The sequence below is a fragment of the Serinus canaria genome, chromosome 2 (assembly GCF_022539315.1).
Source record: "Serinus canaria isolate serCan28SL12 chromosome 2, serCan2020, whole genome shotgun sequence".
Lineage (NCBI taxonomy): Eukaryota > Metazoa > Chordata > Aves > Passeriformes > Fringillidae > Serinus > Serinus canaria.
In genome coordinates, this window is record NC_066315.1 from 133,067,192 (window position 1) to 133,085,590 (window position 18,399).

The following is an 18,399-nucleotide window of genomic DNA, read 5'->3' on the forward strand; positions in this document are numbered from 1 at the left end:
GCCCTTGTGCCCCCGTTGCATGGCAGCCTAGTGAAATGCTTGCCCTGTGCAGCAGCAGAGCTCCTTCAGTCTGGTACCTGGAGAAACACCTCACGCTTCTGAATTGTTGTGAAGAGGGGAGGCTGCCTTCCCCTTAAGAGGCACATTTGAAGCTGCATCTTGCATGTCTGCAGGAGTCAGAGGTGGCATATGATAAGAAAAATCAGTATTTTGGTATTCTGAAGCTCCTGCTTGAGTTGCCCGAGGCTTTGGCGTGAGCTGCAGCCTTGCTGGAGTCAGGGCGCTGCCAGGGCTCCCCGATCTCCTGTGCTCCCACTCACAGGGGCAACAATTCAGCAGGGGGTTTGTGTCTGCCTGAAAGGGGACTGGCAGCCAACTCCAGACTGCTACCTTGTATACAAGATGCAAATGCAATGCATTTTTAGGGTATCTTTCCAGTAGAAGGAGACTAGTTTTAGATAAGGTCAGAATCTGCTGTTTCGTCAGTGTGACGAGTATGAGATAACTGCTGAAGAGGGTACAGTAACAATTACATTACATACAATTACCACTTCCCATTTGAGGATTTCTTTTTTTAATTAGTTGTCTCTGCAGAATTAGTACTCAATTAAATCAAAGATAAGTGAAATAATTTATTATATTACATTATATTTAGGCAGGTTAGTTATTTTTGCCAACCCCTTATGAACTTACTACAGCCTGACCTAAACAATTCTTCCATCCTAGGATCACCTCCTTATCTTTTCTTAGTGTTATAAAGCAATGACAAAAGTAAGAATTGTGTTTGATTGCTGGCTTGAAATTTTATTTTTTCATCTTTTTCTTCATGCATTTAATCTTGATTACAATGCAAATGGAAATTCCTCATAAAGAATATTACAGACAATGTGAAATTCTCTTCCATATCTACAAGCAAGGTTTTATGAAAAAAAAGTGCATTTGGGGAGCAGAAGCTCTTTGTTTCTCTGCTGTACTGTGTTCTGCTATGTCTGGCTTTATGCAGATTGTTCTGAATCACTTCCAATTAAAAAAAGGAGGGAAAGAATCACAGTGGACCTCCATAATAGTAGCCTTCTATGTATAGACTGGGACATTACAAGTGTTTTGAGATTGGTACCATGTTTTAGTTAGGCAGTGATCAAGTACTTGTCAGATGTTCTAACTATTGCAGTATGTTTTGAATTTAATTTTCATATAGAAGTATTTATTGTGACCAAGAAAATCTTGAGGTTCTACAGATTATTTTTAAAGGCTGTAAACTCCCATAAATAAACTGCCTCTGTTGAGAGTTTTTGAAGCCTTGGATTGATACATTAGTTCTTTTCCTAAAAAGAAATACTGTATTAATTTGGAAATATAATGAAGAACAAATGTATTTTTCTGGAGGAAAGGATAACTTAAAGTTTATTTTCTTGAAAAATTTGGTTTTAATTAGTTCTAATAAGACATTACTAATTATAATCTCCATGAAACTTTTCATGAAATTGCATAACTTTGACTCAAAAATGGGGTTATCCCCTATCACCAGATCTTTGGAAGTTGTCAGGTGTATATAGTATCTCAACTGCTTTTTCATTGATAACTTTCTCTTAATTTTGCATATAAAGTTAATTTTTAGTGGATAATCCCTGTTGGATGGGCTGGTAAAAGTGACTCTCCAATCACAAGAGCTTTGACAAACTGTGTGTGAGGCAGATATTTCTCAGCTGCTTTATAAGAGACTGTTGCTAATGTGAACTGACAAAACTAACAAAGAGGTGAATTCCTCTTAATTTCAGTTTAATTTGAGAGCTGATCCCATGATTTTAAATGCTGAACTGTTGTTCTCTGTGTTGGTATTGTATTCTCCTCTCACCTCTTTCTCTGTTGTGCTATTTTTTCTCCAGTTAATTTAATCTGCAATAAACACCAGCATTGAAATAGCAGAGGTCAGTACATATACCAATGAGTTCCTGTGTGTTGTATTATTCATGTTTTATACTTACTTCCATTTTCAAGAGCAATTGCTGATACCATTCTCCTCATGTGGAACACAGAAGTATTTAAATAACTTTAGGGAAGGGATTTTTACTTTGTGGGAACCAGCCTTATGTCTGGAAGATGCTCTGCAAAGAGAGGCCCCAGATCAGTGCATCCCCAGGATCTGCAAGGTCGATCTTGTTGGAACCCTAGATACTAAGAATTTTAAACTTCTTGTGCTGAAAGGCACAGAGTCGCAAGAGAACACTACATTAAACCTAAGACTGTAGAGAGGGCTTCCAAAATTGATTAATAATACTGGGATTATTGGTGTGTAATTAATTAGAAGTGTGATCTCAAAAAGTGAAAAAACTTAGATTTAAGATTCTCGTATGTAGTAATATATGAGAGCCAAGATAGAAGGTCTGACTGTCTACCTACCACTGTTATCCTGATGTTCAGGGGTATTGTATTTCCAGGGACCCCCATGGCAGAGAGGAATGATGAATCTGACTCCATGTTCTCAGAAGGCTAATTTATTATTTTATGATACTATATTATATGAAAGAATACTATACTATACTCTAGAATACAGAAAGGATACTTACACAATGCTAAAAAATAATGAAATCTCGTGACTCTCTCCAGAGTCCAGACACAGCTTGGCACTGATAGGCCAAAGAGTCAAAACAACTCACACCAGAATCCAATGAAAAATCACCTGTGGGTAAACAATCTCCAAACACATTCCACATGTGAGCACAACACAGGAGAAGCAAATGAGATAAGAATTGTTTCCCTTTTCCTTGTAGGCTTCTCGGGAGAAAAATCCTGGGCAAAGGGATTTTTCCAGAGAATGTGAATGCCACACAGGGATATCCTTCCCTGCAGTTATTTGTGTTCTGCAGTTTGGAGACCTCATGTTGTATAGCTCATTTAAACTGTCCATGCAACTGGAGAGTATTTCTCCTGTTTGGCATGCTCATTTTCTTTTCCTTCTCAAGCCTAGATTGGAGTGCTTCAAAAGATAGCCTAGGTGACAAATACAGCCCTCAGAGCCAAGCTGTTTGGTCCCTAAATGAGTTTAGCAGATTGAAGGAGCAATTGTGAGAAGTAAGATGTGAGGAGTACAAGGACATTTTCTGAAGTGTGTGTGTGACAGTGCTCCGTTCCTGGAGCTGCATCCATTTGTGCCTTGTTAAGAGCCTTGCACATGATGTATGTCTTAGTTGGTCTTGCAGAGAATACCACTTTGGTCCTGTAAGTCCTGAGGATCCACTAGTACCTCTGGGTAGTTAGAAATTAGCTGCCACATCCAACTCTGTCTGTTTTCTGCAGTAAGTATGGTGCTCCTTCTCCTCCTTTGGTTTGAACCTCAGGAAGGTCCATAGGGCCAAGAGAGTGGCTCTTGTGTGATCTGCTGCCAGCACTTAGGCTGTTGAGGGCCAGTGTTACCAGGTTTAATTCAAACTATTTTGGAGAAAGAAAGAAAAAAAAAAAAAAAAAAAAGAGGAAAGGACTCTGATTTTTAGGGACTCTGATTGCCCTGATATGAACTCAATTTTAACTGTACTCTTCTTTGTGGAGAGCATTTTATTTCTAGGGTGTGATTCCAGCCTGAGGCACTGTGGCCAATAGAGCTGGTGGCTTCTGCTGTGTGCTGATGGCTGGTTTGGTGTTTTGTGATGGTTGGCCAGGTCAGTCTTGGCCAGTGGTCCAAGAGTTTCATAACGCAGCATTTGTTTCTGGAGGCAAATAGTTTTCTTTCCAAATTGTACTCCAATCAGCCATCCTGGAAAGCTGCAGTCAATTTTCTTAGGCCAGATCTGTCAGCAGCAATTTGAGTCCTGTGATAAATAGGAAATAAACCTCTCTTCCAGTGTCTTATCATATTGCCATGTTTATAAACCTAGAAAATAGTTAAGCTGGACAAATAGTATGATTGGTATAGGAAGATGAGATTTGGAAAGACACATCAGCTTTTTAGTCACTGAAAATTACTGACTCTCATATCAGATTTTCATTAGAAAGTTAAGGAAATAATGTTTATTTATATTATACACTCCTGATATGAACACACTGTAGTGTTTTCAAGATTATTTTCAAGACAATATAAGCCTTAATTTTTGTTTTCTTACAGTTGCAGGGAGACCATGCTTACACAGTTTCATGGTTTTAATTGCATTAGACCTGAACTATTGCTGTGTTTGTCCTGATACCACTGCCAGGTTCTAAAGCATGGCAAATGCATGCCCACAAAGCCCTGTCCATTACTGAACACTAGGATCATATGATAAAGTTTTTTCTTTGGGATTTGTAAGTGGACAAAAATAATTATCTGGTTTGACCCTAATTCTGGTGCTCTCCATCCCCTTTCTTTTGCTTTTTAATTGGAAGTGACACTCCTTGAATGAAGCTATAGCATACTTTGTGTATTTTGTGTATGTATTCTCTGTTAAAGAATTAACTTTTTTATTGCTAAACTTTTTATGGTAGTGAACTGCAAAATAATATCCATTGACATGGACTCTTTTTAAGCTCACTACCGACTCCAAAATATGAACATTTAATTTCTTGCACTGTTTCATTGTTTAGGGATCTGAAGGCTGACTAGTGTAAAATGATAAGGCAGCTGTGACACTTGGATTTTATTCAGCCAGAACAGATGCAGTCTAGAATATAGATGTGCATGGGCAGCACAGTGTGTAACAGACACAGACAGGGGTACAGAGTGGGGAACAGAGCAGAACCTGACACTGTGTAAGCAGTAGCCAAAACACTGATGTGTTACCAACAGGTTTTTAATCACAAATTCAAAACACACCACCATATGGTCTGCTGTGAAGAAAATTAACTGCATCCCAGCCCAACCCAGTACAATGTAAAAACCCCAATCAGGCTTCATATGCTGAAGCTTAAGCTCTAATGGAATGATTGTCTATCTAATAAAGGATGGAAAATGCATGTTTTTAGTTTTACAATCCATCCAATAAAAATTTGACTTCCTACACACACAAAGAAATTCACAAAATTTTTTACACAATCATGAACAGCTTTTAAAAAATTTCTTGAAGCAACTGCATCCCTAATTAGAAAAGTGCATCAATACCTGAATATATTGGATGTTTTAAGAAATGAAAATATAAAATAAATTTAAGTGAGTTTAAACTTTTCTAAACTGTAATGTATTCTCAATTTTATTTTTACAGAATTCTATTTCACAATAAGTCTCTACTCTGTCTTATGTAGAGCCTTTTAAAGGCATTTACATGAGCAAACCAGATAACTTGGCTTGTATATTTTGTTAAAGTCTTCTCTATTTCTACAACAACTTCATGCTGTAGGTCTAATACTCAGAAGTATTTTATTATCCTATTTGTGTTTATTTGCTATATCTTGGAGTTTCTGTAGAAGTGTCCGATCATTGCCTGCAGATTATTTAATTATAGGATCACACTTGCACTTCAGCTATAACTTTTACTACCACAAGTTCCTTCTTCAAAAGGAAGAAGATTTCAAAAGCTGGCACTTGAAAATACAAAAAGGACCTAACATCTCTGTGACAGGATTGTTTTTTGTTTGTTTGTTTTCTTTGCAGTGGAATGAAGTGTTTATTTGTTTCTCAGCTGATCTCAAACAATAAATGTGTGAGCAAAACTACAGACACCTTTCTTTTTGTGGTTCCAGATCCCTTATGCTTTAGAAGATTCAGGAGGCAGAGAATTTCTGAGCAAGACCTTAAGATACATTGTGTGTGGGGCTTGGCTTTTTACTTTACACGGATGTGTTTCCTATTACACCCTGTTCAAGCTCCTGCAGAAGGGCAAACTGCTGCATTTCCATAATCAGTGGAATTCTTTTGCTTCTATTCTGAAAGTCAGGATTTCACATGAATTTTCTAGTTATAGTCTTTAGCAAGATTATGCAGGATGAGGAAAATGTTTAGTTTTTCTTTTTAAAAACTGCATTTGCAAAATATGCCAAGATATAAACTGAAGGTCAGTCTTGTTGAATGATGAATTCTGCTGAAGGTACTCATGCCCCAATTCAGTCATTTCTTCAGGCACAGGAAAGCATGAAGAAATTTCCTAGGCAAGGATGAACTTTTCTCATGCTCAGATTTCATGCTGAGCTTGGGCCTCAGTGCCCTGCAGATATCTCCTGTTAGTGGTATACATCAAGTCTTAGCAGGGCTGCTCCTGCTGGATTCTGGCTGCAAAAATAGCTTAGTAACATTTCTCTGATTTTTAGGAAATGAAATCTGTAGATTAGAGAATTATTATTGCTGCTACATGTGTAACTTGAAATCACTCTTGTCTAATTCCAGCTTCAACGTGAAAAGTAGCCATGTGACAATCAGCACCTAACAGAGCTAAGTGGCATTATCCAACCTCAGCTGCATTTTCATATGGAAGAATGGCTACACTGGTGGTCAGAAATACATTTTCTCTCAGGGTTAGCTTGCCAGATGCATCTCTGAAGCAGAACTGGTGCCATATAATGAAAGCAGTTGCTGGGTCTTAAGGACTTTTTGAGATGCTTCTGGCAATTACTTGAATTCTCAGATGTCTCCCTTGTTTTGGATGCTTTTTTAAATCCCTGCCCACAAAGACAACACTGTATCAGACTGAAAGGCTTTTCTCCCTGTTCTTTATTTCTTAACAAAAATCCCAATATGCTGATAAAAAGCAGATCTCATTTCACAATGTGATGTGTCTGCATCCTGCTTGTATGTGTAGAAAATCCCCAGGTTAAATTTTCAGCATGGTGAATAATAGATATCTGCACAAGCCCCATGCTTTGTTAATGGGATTTTTTTATGCTGCTCCCTGATACCTTTTTAAACACTCATATTGGTGATGTATTTTATTATGGTGTTACAGAAGACACTTTGGTAGAGTGTATTCTGATTCTGTATTCAGCAACATGAATCAGTCCCAGGGAAGGGGCCCAAATCACTGTCTGTATCTGTGCTGTGTTGCTGCAGATAGTGGTCATGGGCTGTTGGCTCCTTATTTATGTGGCCATAAATTGCCTGTTTTGCTGACATTTTAAAGTAGATGAAGGATAGTATCAGCACTGCTGGCTTTCTGGCAGGAAGCCTAAGAGCAACTTGGTATGGCTTATGTGCCTAACTAATGCACCTTCAGTGGAAAGTTTTAATTAAGTGCATGTCTGTGTGTGCAGAGAAGAAATCAAAGGCATTTGGTAAAAAGAAATTGTATCTGCTCCAAAGTCACTGAGGAGTAATTTGGTGGGAGCGCTAAATGGCTTTCAATTAATTGGAAAATATTGTCTTAAATATTATCAGAACGGACAAAAAGTCAGTCTGAAGGGAAGACTATAACATTATTCTATAGATCTAACCCATTTGCCCCGTACTTGTTGTAAGATGTCATGGTAGTACAAGTTAGAGGAGTAGAGGCTGTAAAACAAATCTGATATGCTGGATTTTATTGAGCTCCCTAATTCTAGTTATGAGGAGAACACTGGAAGCTGCTTTGTCTGGAGCCAGTATTTTTGATTCGTCCTTTCTGTAGCAGTTTTCAATCTTGCAAACATCCAAAAATTCATTAATACAAATGAAATTTTTTATAGCAAATATTTTATAACTAGGTAGCATAATAAAATTCTAGCTGTTGCAATTGAACTTATCACATGAGAATTTTAGCCTGAATTCCTCATTCTCACAGTTACAGGAAAAAAAGTGCACTCAGTTCTCTTCAGACTGTCTAGGGGGATTGTTCTTTATGAAAAAGAGAAGGTCTAAGGAGCAGAGATAATTCATTTACCACTAGATATGGTTCATTATTTATTTTGGATAATTTTTGGTATAAAATTTATTATTCTATCTTCATTACAGCAAAGCTCAAAGTGGACAACCCTTTTTTTGTACAGGGCTTGTTGCGTCATATTGTATTTCCCTTTATCCCATATAATCTTTTTAAGGCCTTAATACAGAATGCTTTCCACCCTTTTTTCCATCTTTCAACCAAGGTAGAAACCTGCTTTATTGCTCACTAAATGCTTTTTCCAGAAGAGCTGGAGTTTTCTCAAGACCCAGGCTGAAACTCTGCAACAAACTCTATGATGAGCTAGGGATGACCACACAGTTTTAACTTTTCTCCTTGATTGATCTTCCATCTCTAACGTAACTATGAGTTATTCTTTGCATTAAATAACCACAGTGAAAGAGCAGCACTTAAGCCTTGTCATGGTGAACTCTTTTGTTCTTCTGTAGGACATCTTAGTTGAAATGAATGTTCTTCTGTGAACTGTACTGTCAGATGGAAGCTTCCCCCATTCCCAAAGCCCCAGGTGTTTTTTTAATTTAGGGGTGGTTTTTTTTGTTTTTTGTTTTTTGGTTTTTTTTTTCTTTTTAACATGGACAAGGTTATTTTCTGAATACAGAATTCTATGTCTGGTTTCCTAAAATCACAGAGATGTGGCTCCTGGGGCTGGAGTGTTGTAATGGAAGGATACATGCTCTGCAGGAAAGACAGGAAGGGAAGATGAAGAGGGGTATCACCCTTTATGTCAATGACCAGCTTTACATGGAGCTCTGGAATGGATGAAGAGCCACCCAATGGCTTATGGGTCAGGACTAAAGGGAGGACAGGGACAGGTGACATTATAGGGTGTGCTACAGGCCACCCAATCAGGAAAACCTAGTGGATGAGGCTCTCTGCAGGCAGAGAGGAGCAACCTCATATCCTTTCAAGCCCTGGCTCTCATGGAGAGCCTCCACCACCCTGATATCTGTTGGAGGAAGAACGTAGGAGGGCATAAACAGTTTAGGAGGTTTCTGGAAAGCATTGAAGGTAACTTCCTTCTCCAGGGGATAGAGGAGCCAGAAAAGAGAGGTGCTATGCTGGACCTTGTTCTCACCACACAAGAGAGGCTGGAGGGGAATGTGGAGCCCAAGGGCAGCCTTGTCTCCAGTGACCATGATTTGGTGGAGTTCAATGCCCTTTAGGGCAGCAGCGACAGTGCACAGCAATCTCACTGCCCTGGACCTCAGGAAAGCTGATGGTGTCCCTCTTGAAGTACTCCACTTGGTAGTGTAGCCATGATATTTTCTGAAACATCCTTTCCTTAGGATTTTTTCTCCTGAGAAGCTGGGAGGCGTCAAGAACAAAATGTAAACAATGCTTATCTGCTGCTGTGGAATGCAGCAAGTGGATCTGTGATTGGTCTCGTGTGGTTGCTTCTAATTAATGGCCAATCACAGTCCAGCTGTCTTGAACTGTCTTGGTCAGTCCGAGCCTTTGTTATTCATTCTTTTTCTATTCTTAGCTCGCCTTATGATGAAATCCTTTCTTCTATTCTTTTTGTATAGTTTTCATATAATATATATCATAAAATAATAAATCAAGCCTTCTGGACATGGAGTCAACATTCTCGTCTCTTCCCTCGTCCTGAGACCCCTGCGAACACTGTCACATTGGTAGAGTACTGTAGCATAAAGACTCGTAGGGAAGAGGAAATAAAGAAAACTTCTTGATAGTCAAAGATCACCTTCAAACTCAGGAGAGACGCATCCCAACAAATAGAAAATCAGACAAAAATGTTTGGAGGCTTGTGTGAATGAAAAAAAAGCTTCTGGATAAACTCAAACTCAAAAAAGAGTGTGGAAGCAAGGACTGTTCTCTTAGGAGGAATACAGTGAAATTGTCTGGGCAATCAGGGGTCAATTGTGGAAAACTAAAACCCTGATAGAATCAAATCTAGTCAGGAACATCAAGGGCAACAAGAAAAGTTTGTATAGGAACATGAGTAATAAAAGACAGACTAGGGAAATTGTGGGCCCTCTCCAGAAGGGAATGGGAGACCTTGTTACCTGGAGTATGGAGAAGGTTGAGTTATCCAATGCCTCTTTTGTCTCAGTCTTCACCAACAAGTGCTCCAGCCACAGTGCCCAAGTTGCAGAAAGCAAAGGCAGGAACCAGGAGAATGAAGAACCACACGTTGGAGGAGAAGATCAGGTTCAAGACTATCTAAGGAACATGAAGATGCACAAGTCCATGTGACTTGATGAATGCATCCACGGGACCTGAGGGAGTTCTCAGAGAAGTTTCTGAGCCACTATCCATAATACTTGAGAAGCCATGGCAGTCTGGTGAAGCTGTCACTAACTGGAAAGGGAGAAACATAACCCCTGGCTTTAAAGAGGAAAAAAAATGGAGACCTGAGGAACTACAGGCCAGTCTGTCTCACTTCTGTGCCTGGCAAGATCGTAGAGCAGATTCTCCTAGAACCTGTGCTAAGTCACATGCAAAATAAGGACTTGGATGGTGACAGACACAGTTTCACTAAGAGCAAATCATGCCTGAAAAATTTGGTGGCCTTCTGTGATGGGGTTACAGTGCTGGAGGATAAGGGAAGGGCAATGGATGTCATCTACTGGGACTTGTGCAAAGCATTTGACACTGTCCCACATGACATCTCTGTCTCTAACGTGGAGAGCCATGGATTTGATGGATGCACTACTCAGTGGATAAGGAACTGGATGGTTGGTGAAACTCAAAAAGTTACTGTCGAGGAGTCAATATCCATGTGCAGAACAGTGACAAGTGACATTTTGCAGGGTCAGTATTGGACTACTGCTGTTTAACAGCTTTGTTGAGGACATGGGCAGGGGGATTGAATCTGGCAGGCACCCTTGGCTAGTTTGGCAATGACACCAAGCTGTGTGGTGTGGGTGACATACTGGAGGGAAGGGATGCCATCCAGAGGGACATGAACAAGAGAAGTGGGCCCACTCAAACCTCATGAAGTTCAACAAGGCCAAGTACAAGGTCCTGCACAATGACTGGGGCATCCTCCTGGGCAGAGGATGGATTGAGAGCAGCCCTGAAGAAAAGGACTTGGGGGTGTTGAATCAATAGCTTATGATGTGCTGGCAATGTGTGTTCACAGCCCAGAAAGCCAACGTGTCCTGGGCTGCATCAAAAGCAGCATGGGCAGCAGGGCAAAGGAGGGGATTCTGCTCCTTGGCTCTGCTCTTATGAGATCCCATCTGGAATTCTGTGTCCAGCCCTGGGGTCCCCAATACAAGAAGGAAATGAACCTGTTGGAACAAGTCCAGAGAAGAGAAGCAAAGATGGTCAGAAGGGTGGGGCACCTCTCCTGTGAAGTCAGGCTGGGAGAATGGGGGGCTGTTCAGCCTGGAAAAGAGAAGGCTCCAGGAGACCTCACAGCACCTTTCAGCACCTAAAGAGGGGCTATGGAAGAGCTGAAGAGGGAGTTTTTACGAGGACATATGAACAAGGGGTAATGTAATCAAACTGCCAGGGGGTATGTTTAGATTAGATATAAGGAGGAAATTCCTTACTGTGAAGATGTTGAAACCATGGACCATGTTGCCCAGAGAAGTTGTGGATCCTTGGAAATGTTCAAGGCCAGGCCAAATGGAACTTTGAGGCACCCTGGTCTAGCAGGAAGTGTCCCTGCCCATGGCACAGGTATTGGAACTAGATGACCCTTCCAACCCAAAATTTTCTACAATTCTATTCTAATGTCTTTGTTCCTGCTATTGTTATGAAAATGTGCATCTGAAGACTGAAATATGCAAAACTACCTTCTTAGCCTGTATACTTCTTTCAAATGTATATAGTAGATGTGGAGTCTCCTGGCAAAGGGAGACCTAAATGCAACAGATGCACAGTAAAAGCAAAAAAGCTACAAGAGTAGTTCCAAGAATTGAAGATGGCATTAAAAGGTTATTTACCTTGTGGAAAATAATTACATTTTACCTGACTTTTATTACCGTGAGAGATGAGAAATATTTTGGCATTTATTATGATAAGTGAGTTGTAAACAGAATGATCTTGTTTCTCTGGGTATTATGGAGCAATGCTAGATGCCTCCACAGCTCATGACAAAGACAGGAATCCTTATTAACAACATAGGGAAAATCCAGAAACCAGAAAAATTATGTATCTTAGACTATTCCAATTAAAGTAATGAATGCTGCAGTCTTAAAACCTTTATAAGATAATTGCTCCACATTAAGGTAGAGCAGTGGTGCTGTTCAGAGTGCAGGAGGACATGAAGAACATTGCCCTTGCCCATACACTGGCTTGCACACAGTTCCTCAGGCAATGCACAGGCAGGCTCTGGAATGTTTTGCAGCAGCACGTGAATGCTAATACTTTCAGAAAATGTCCAAATCCCATTTTTTTTAATGGGAAGGTGGTTAAACACTGAAAGAGTTTGTCACAAGATTGTATGGCCTCTGTCCTGGCAGACAATCAAAACTGGCTGGGGCCTTGAGCAACCTGCTGCAGCTGAGCTGGCTCTGGATGGGGAGGATTCCAAGAGACTCAATCAGCCCCAGTGACCTTCTTGCAGGGTCCTTCTTGCAGAAATACCACTACAATAGGAAACCTCTGAGCCTCAAATTTCTGGAAGCAATGAGGCTTTGTCCTACTGTTTGTCCTGCTGATTACCACTGTCTGTATTGATTTCTGTCTCAGGGCTGGTCTTGGCCTCTATCCCAGAGGATGCTGATGCTGGGCATTGGTCTGATCCAGCATGGATTAAGAGGATATTGAGCTAGACTGCAGATAAGGAGTAAGTCCAACTGTGGAGGACAGATTATTTAGGAGAGGAGACAATGCCCCTACACCTGTGATCCAGTCAGGATCTCCCTCAGGGCCCAGGAGGAGTCCTGACACTGAGATTTTGCATGAAGCTTTGTTTTCTTATCAGTTCTATGATATAAGGCTGGGGGGCCTCCTTTTTGAGGAGACATTGAAGATCCTGGGTGCTTTGATGAGGAGTCTGGGTAGCTGTGCAGCAGCAGGGGGGATCATCCAACTAATGCTGTGCTGTGCTGGGGAGAGTGGGAGCTGCCAGAGCCTGGCCTAGCACTGGCACTAGCACTGAAGAAACAGGAAAATAAGTTAATTTCAGTTAAACCTGAGTGTGACATTACCACTCTGAGATAGGGGTTACTCTTTCTGGCAGCAAACAACTAGTGGTTTGGCTGACAGTAAAAAGACAGCATTATCTTTGAAAGGGGAATGAGGCTTTGGCAAATGGAGCAAGACTAGCCTAAGGACAGGCATGCCTACCAAAAAATACTGTTTTATCCAATAATTTTTATGAAGAGCACTAGCAGAAGAAAGAATAATAAGCTGCCCCATATTCTGACTGTGTCTGTCTGTAGGAGATCCAGAAGCAAGCATGGCTTGTGGCAGGTAGCTTTTTGCCTCTGCTGTCACAAGGGTCTCTATACAACCAGAAACAGCTCTGTGTTACTTTCACTTTCCAGGCATGTGTGTTTCCTCATGTCAAAACTGCCCTTTGGACCTGCCCCTCTGCAGAATGAGTTATGCCAGTAGAGATCCAGGATGCTTGTACTGAGAGAGGAGCTGCTGCATGCAGCATCTTTAGTACAGTGATTGGCTTGCATTGTCTGATTGGTTCCAGTTCATAAAGCTGGCATTTATTTCACATCAGAGTTAACCACGAATGTCCTTAACAGAGTCAGTCCAGTTTTCATGTTTTAATAATTGTGAACAGCATGGAACCCCAGGTAGATTCCTTTCAAGGCAGATTCATTAGGGCAAAAGGAAGATCATTAGCGGCTGGTAATGGATTGTTTCTCGCAAGGATAAACGCAAATTCAGGCGTGCTTTGAACTGTCAGTGTAGGCTTGCTTCAATGTCAAAGGGAGCAGGTGAGCTGGGGTATCCTGATTATTCTTTTTACTTTGGCTTTAAAAAAAAACCTTTGAGAACCACAAAGTGTTGGAAATATACTGTCCTATCCACTAATGAGCAGTAGAAGTAATGAGATATCTCAAAACTCCCTCAGTGTCCACATACTTAGCAGATACTTGTCTGAACTTCATCTAAATCTTTTCAAAGTGTTGTGTGGCTTTGGTGTCAGGAGAGAAATACTGGAAGTAGTTTCCATCTATTTCAGTCATTCAGTGACTCATGCTGAGTGGCAAGATCAGATCAGATCTGGGTATCTATTATGCTTTGTGATGAGCATAGGAGATGATCTCTAATGTGCTGTATTCTCCTCTAGTCCATGGGCAACATTCATAAAGCAAGGATGAGGAAAGTTTGCTGATAACCATTTGTTTGTGAGAAAAAATATTATCTGAAGGAATAAGTTCTATGGGGAAATATCCTCACATGTAGGGTAGTGCAGTAGTGGTAATAGCAGAGTCCCAGCTTGCCCATAAAATGATCTATTTCCCTGAAACCCATCAAGGGGATTTCACACAGAGTGTGGGATCTGCCCCTCTTCTTTCCCCTTCTGGTCAGTAAGGGCTCTGCTCACATGTACAGCTCAGGCTGGAGCTGCAAGGGAATCCTTAGCCCTCATTATTTTAAAGGTTGTATTTAATAGAGGCTTCCTTAAAGCAAACTGGTCTTTGGTAAAGCATAACAGCTTTCTGTGTCTTTTGCCTCCTGTCTGCATTGACATCCTGAAATACATATGTTTGAAAAAGTGTATAGTCCCTTTCTTGAAACAAAAGAAAAAAAAAAAAAGAGAGAGGGAGAAAAAAAGAGAAAGGAAAAGATTTGTCATTCTCTGTATCTTATTTACCAGAAGCACTGCCTTGTGCACCATGCCATAGAGAGAAAAAAATTCTGAGCTCCTCATTTTTCTGTACTTTTCACCTTGTGACATTTTCTCACAGGAAATATTCACAGCACATGCAAATGTTGAGAGTTTGGTCTCAATCCTTGTGACCAGCTATGGATAAGATATATGCAGGTTCTATCTCAGAAAAAGCTGATCTTGTGCTTCCTTTAATAATGAAAGTTGTTTAAGTCTGAAGATCTTGTCTGGCTAATATGAATATTTTAGTTTTAAATTGACTACATTCATGTGAAGAGCCTCACTAAACAGCCTGTATATAAAAGAGTGCAGATATCAGCATTTGATTATGAAATACTAAGCATACATGCTGATAATCAGATTTTTTTTAAAGTGATTGTTTTCTTCCCCTCAAATACCTCTCTAGATTCTGTCTAGTCCATCATGTGAAAGTTTCTGAAAGGAAATTTATAGCAAGAGACTTGTCTCCACAGAATTAATTTCTGTCAGTTCTGTAAGTTTCTTTGTATTTTGCCCAAATTTGCTGAATATTTGTAAAAGTGACTGTTACAAACATAACATTAATGAAGAATTTGACAGATTATTCTGTTGTGTTCAGGCCTTTAATTCAGGAAAAATGATCTGAGAGAAAAAGAATTGAAATTTTTACAGATTTCCTAATGAAGTCCTATGGTCTTTGCTGCTTATGGTGGCCTGGGATTCAATCCTTCCTCTCCTCTCTCTTTAGTTTTGTTAGTTCTTATAGTCTGTAATTATGGAAGAGTTGGCTTGGAAGAATGTGTTTTATTTTGTCATTATATTGAAAAACCAAATTAAATCTCATCTGCATATATAATTTATCCATTACAATGTGTTACTAGAAGGGAAATTCTTTTAACTAACCATGAAGAGTTCTAGGCTGCAGAATTTTTATCCTGTGGCTCTGTGCATCTGTGATGTTGCTGCAGTCTCACAGAAGATTCATCATGGGATGAATCCTAGGACCACTGAAGTGACTTGTGAACTGCCACTGGAATTGGGGCTTTTCTTATCTTGGATGGTGGCCAGAGCCCTTTGTAGTTCTTTCTCTCTCTGCCCCCCATGCAAGATTCTCAGTGGGGATTAAAGCAGGACCAGGAAGGGATTGTAGAAAAAAGCTACAGTCCTGAATAGGTATTTGAAAGCATCATTATTGAGTGGTCTCCTCATTTGTAGTTTTCTAGGAAGCTTGAGCCATTTCATACTTTAGGTACACCTAGGCTGATTTATATGATCTCAATATTCATATTATAATTGAAATGAAGCTAAGGAGATTCAAGACCTCAAAGTTGCTGTTTATCTTCTGACATTTAATTATTTATTGGTTTATATGTATCTCTATATATCTCTCTACCTCAGCTGTATTTTTTTCTTCAAACTTTAGCAAGAGTCTACACCCTTAGTTTAGATTAAATTACTTCTAATAATATTGATTTGATGCCTCTGTAAGGTAGATAGCATACTACTATTGTAAATTGTGTTGATGGGACATGATTTTGATTTCAGGTTTTGTCCAAAATGGATCCCACAGGAAAACCAGCTAGTCCTGCAACTCTAGAGTTCAGGGTTCCTGCTTTAGGTGGCTTTAGGGGGCTGCCTGTTGATTTTGTTGTGTTTGGCAGATCCAGACACGTTGGACTTGCTGAGTGCTCATAGCAGGCAAATGTGCTGCTTCCATAATTCCAGTACTGGCAGAATTGCTGTCAGGAATGTGGAATTAACCACTTTAACAGTTCAGCAGATGAAAGCATCCCTGTATATATTGCCAGCCTGTAGTGCTGCTTGCCTAGTAAGAATAGATGGATTAACACCACCCCTTGGGTGAAGTCCTGGAGAAAAACAGATTTATATCCTCTGTACACAAAGTGGTGGAGAAGTATTTTGTGCAGGTAAGCACTCTACTCAAGGATTGCTTAGTAGAATTTGCAGGTGGAAGGAATTAGTTACCTTTGTCAGAGTTGGTGTTATTATCACATAATTAAAACACTACCTGTTTGTTTCTTCCACTGGGATAATTCATTGATTCACCTATTTTAGCTGCTTATTTATAAGGATCTAGTGTTATGTGTTTTCATTATTGTATGCCTGCTGAGAGCTTGCAGTGCTGGATATTTAACATTAACTAAAAATGTTAAATATCCAGTTTCTACTTCCTTCATGGGAAGAATGTTCTTGTGACTATTTTTTGTGGTCTTGTTTCTCAGAATTACTTTGTATTCTAGAATTTTACCTATTGTGTATTTAACTCTAAATATATAACATGAAAATTTAATTAGTTTACTGATTCATGTCTGCCTTTGAGAGGTTTTTAAATTTTAAAAAATCAAGAACAGAAAGCAACATACAGAGTATTTTGGAGAGCAAGTTAAAAGTAAGAAAAAAGCATCTGGCATTGAGCTGGAAGCTGTAGTTTTAGAAAACATCTAGAGCCAAAATAACTGCTCACCTCTGGCAAAAGAGGAGAGAGGGAGGTTTTGCCTTCTCCTTTTTGTGCTCTCCTTTGCTCACTGTCCTTCTCCTGCTGCTCAAGGAAGTGTCAGAACCCTGCAGGTGGGTGCCACTCCCTAAAGCAGCAGAAGCCATCTCGGGGCAGTGACATTTGTCACTGCAGGGAGAGGTGCCTGGTCTGGCATCCAGCATCAGAGCGAGTGCAGGGAAGGTGGAGAGCTGCTGCTCCAAGGTGTTGGAGAGCAAGCAAAACCCCACCAGATTTTGGGGGTTGCACTGTGAGCTGCTCCCTGCTTTGGGCTGAAGCAATTAGATTTTCCATTTTAATTTAGGGCACCATTTTAAAATCCTAGAATAGAACAGAATAGAATAGCAAGTTCAGTTGGCAGAGACCCGCAGCGATCATCAACTGCCTGACCAGTTCAGGGCTGACCAAATGTTAAGGCAAGTTTTTAAGTGGATTGTCCAAAAGCCCCAAATTGACAGTCTTGGGGCATTGACCACCTCACTGGAAGCCTGTTCCAGTTTTTTATGGCCTTCTCAGTAAAAAAATGCTTCCTAGTGCCCCGTCTGAAGCTCCCCTGACACAGCTTCAAACAATTCTTGCACTTCCTGTCAGTGGATACCAGGACAATGCGAGAAAAACCTCCCCTTTTGAAACTCAGGAAGCTGTGGAACACGATGAAGTCTTTCCTCAGCCTCTCTTTTTCAAAAGTAGATAAAGCCGAAATCCTCAGCCCCAAAACAGAGCTGTCAGGAGTGGGATTCGAACCCACGCCTCCAGGGGAGACTGCGACCTGAACGCAGCGCCTTAGACCGCTCGGCCATCCTGACCCACGGAAAGCATCCTTGGCGGCGCTGTTACTCCGTATTTGTAGATTTTTTAATTTTTTTTTTTTTCCTTTCTAATGCATTATTGTTTTTCTACGCACAGTGGGTGTTAAAAAAATATTCCAAATGAGAGCGTATTTTGTGTTGACTCTCTGGTAACCTTAATAACGATGTTTATTTATACAAGCAGCTGTTGGGTTCTTTCTGTGAGTCAGTGTTAGTGTGTGGAGAAAGAGGCAGGTACTTTTGCATGCTTATTACGTATGCTGTGAAGCAGACATTTGAAGCTGTAAAGAAATTAATAAAAATGTGGTATGCAGTATGTTTCACAAGGACATTGCTTAAGGTCGATTTGTTTCCTGTAATGTCTATGAAAATCCCCCTGGGATATGTACAAGTTATTCATTGTAAGAGTCCTCTGATATTTGAAAGGGGACTGTGACACTGAAGCAAATTGTATGTCTCCTTGCTGAAGGTTTTTTTCCAAAAAATTAATGTGCTTGAAAACTGGATCTAAGAACCTCTAAATATACAAATTAAGTCAAGATTTAGGAGTAA

The 18,399-nt window shown here is 40.2% G+C and overlaps 1 non-coding gene across 1 annotated transcript; it reads right to left on the bottom strand.

The window, feature by feature from the left end:
• Positions 1–17,761: 17,761 nt before the first annotated feature.
• TRNAL-CAG (transfer RNA leucine (anticodon CAG)) lies at positions 17,762–17,844 on the bottom strand. The gene has a single exon. It is a non-coding gene; the product is annotated as a tRNA-Leu (tRNA).
• Positions 17,845–18,399: the final 555 nt, after the last annotated feature.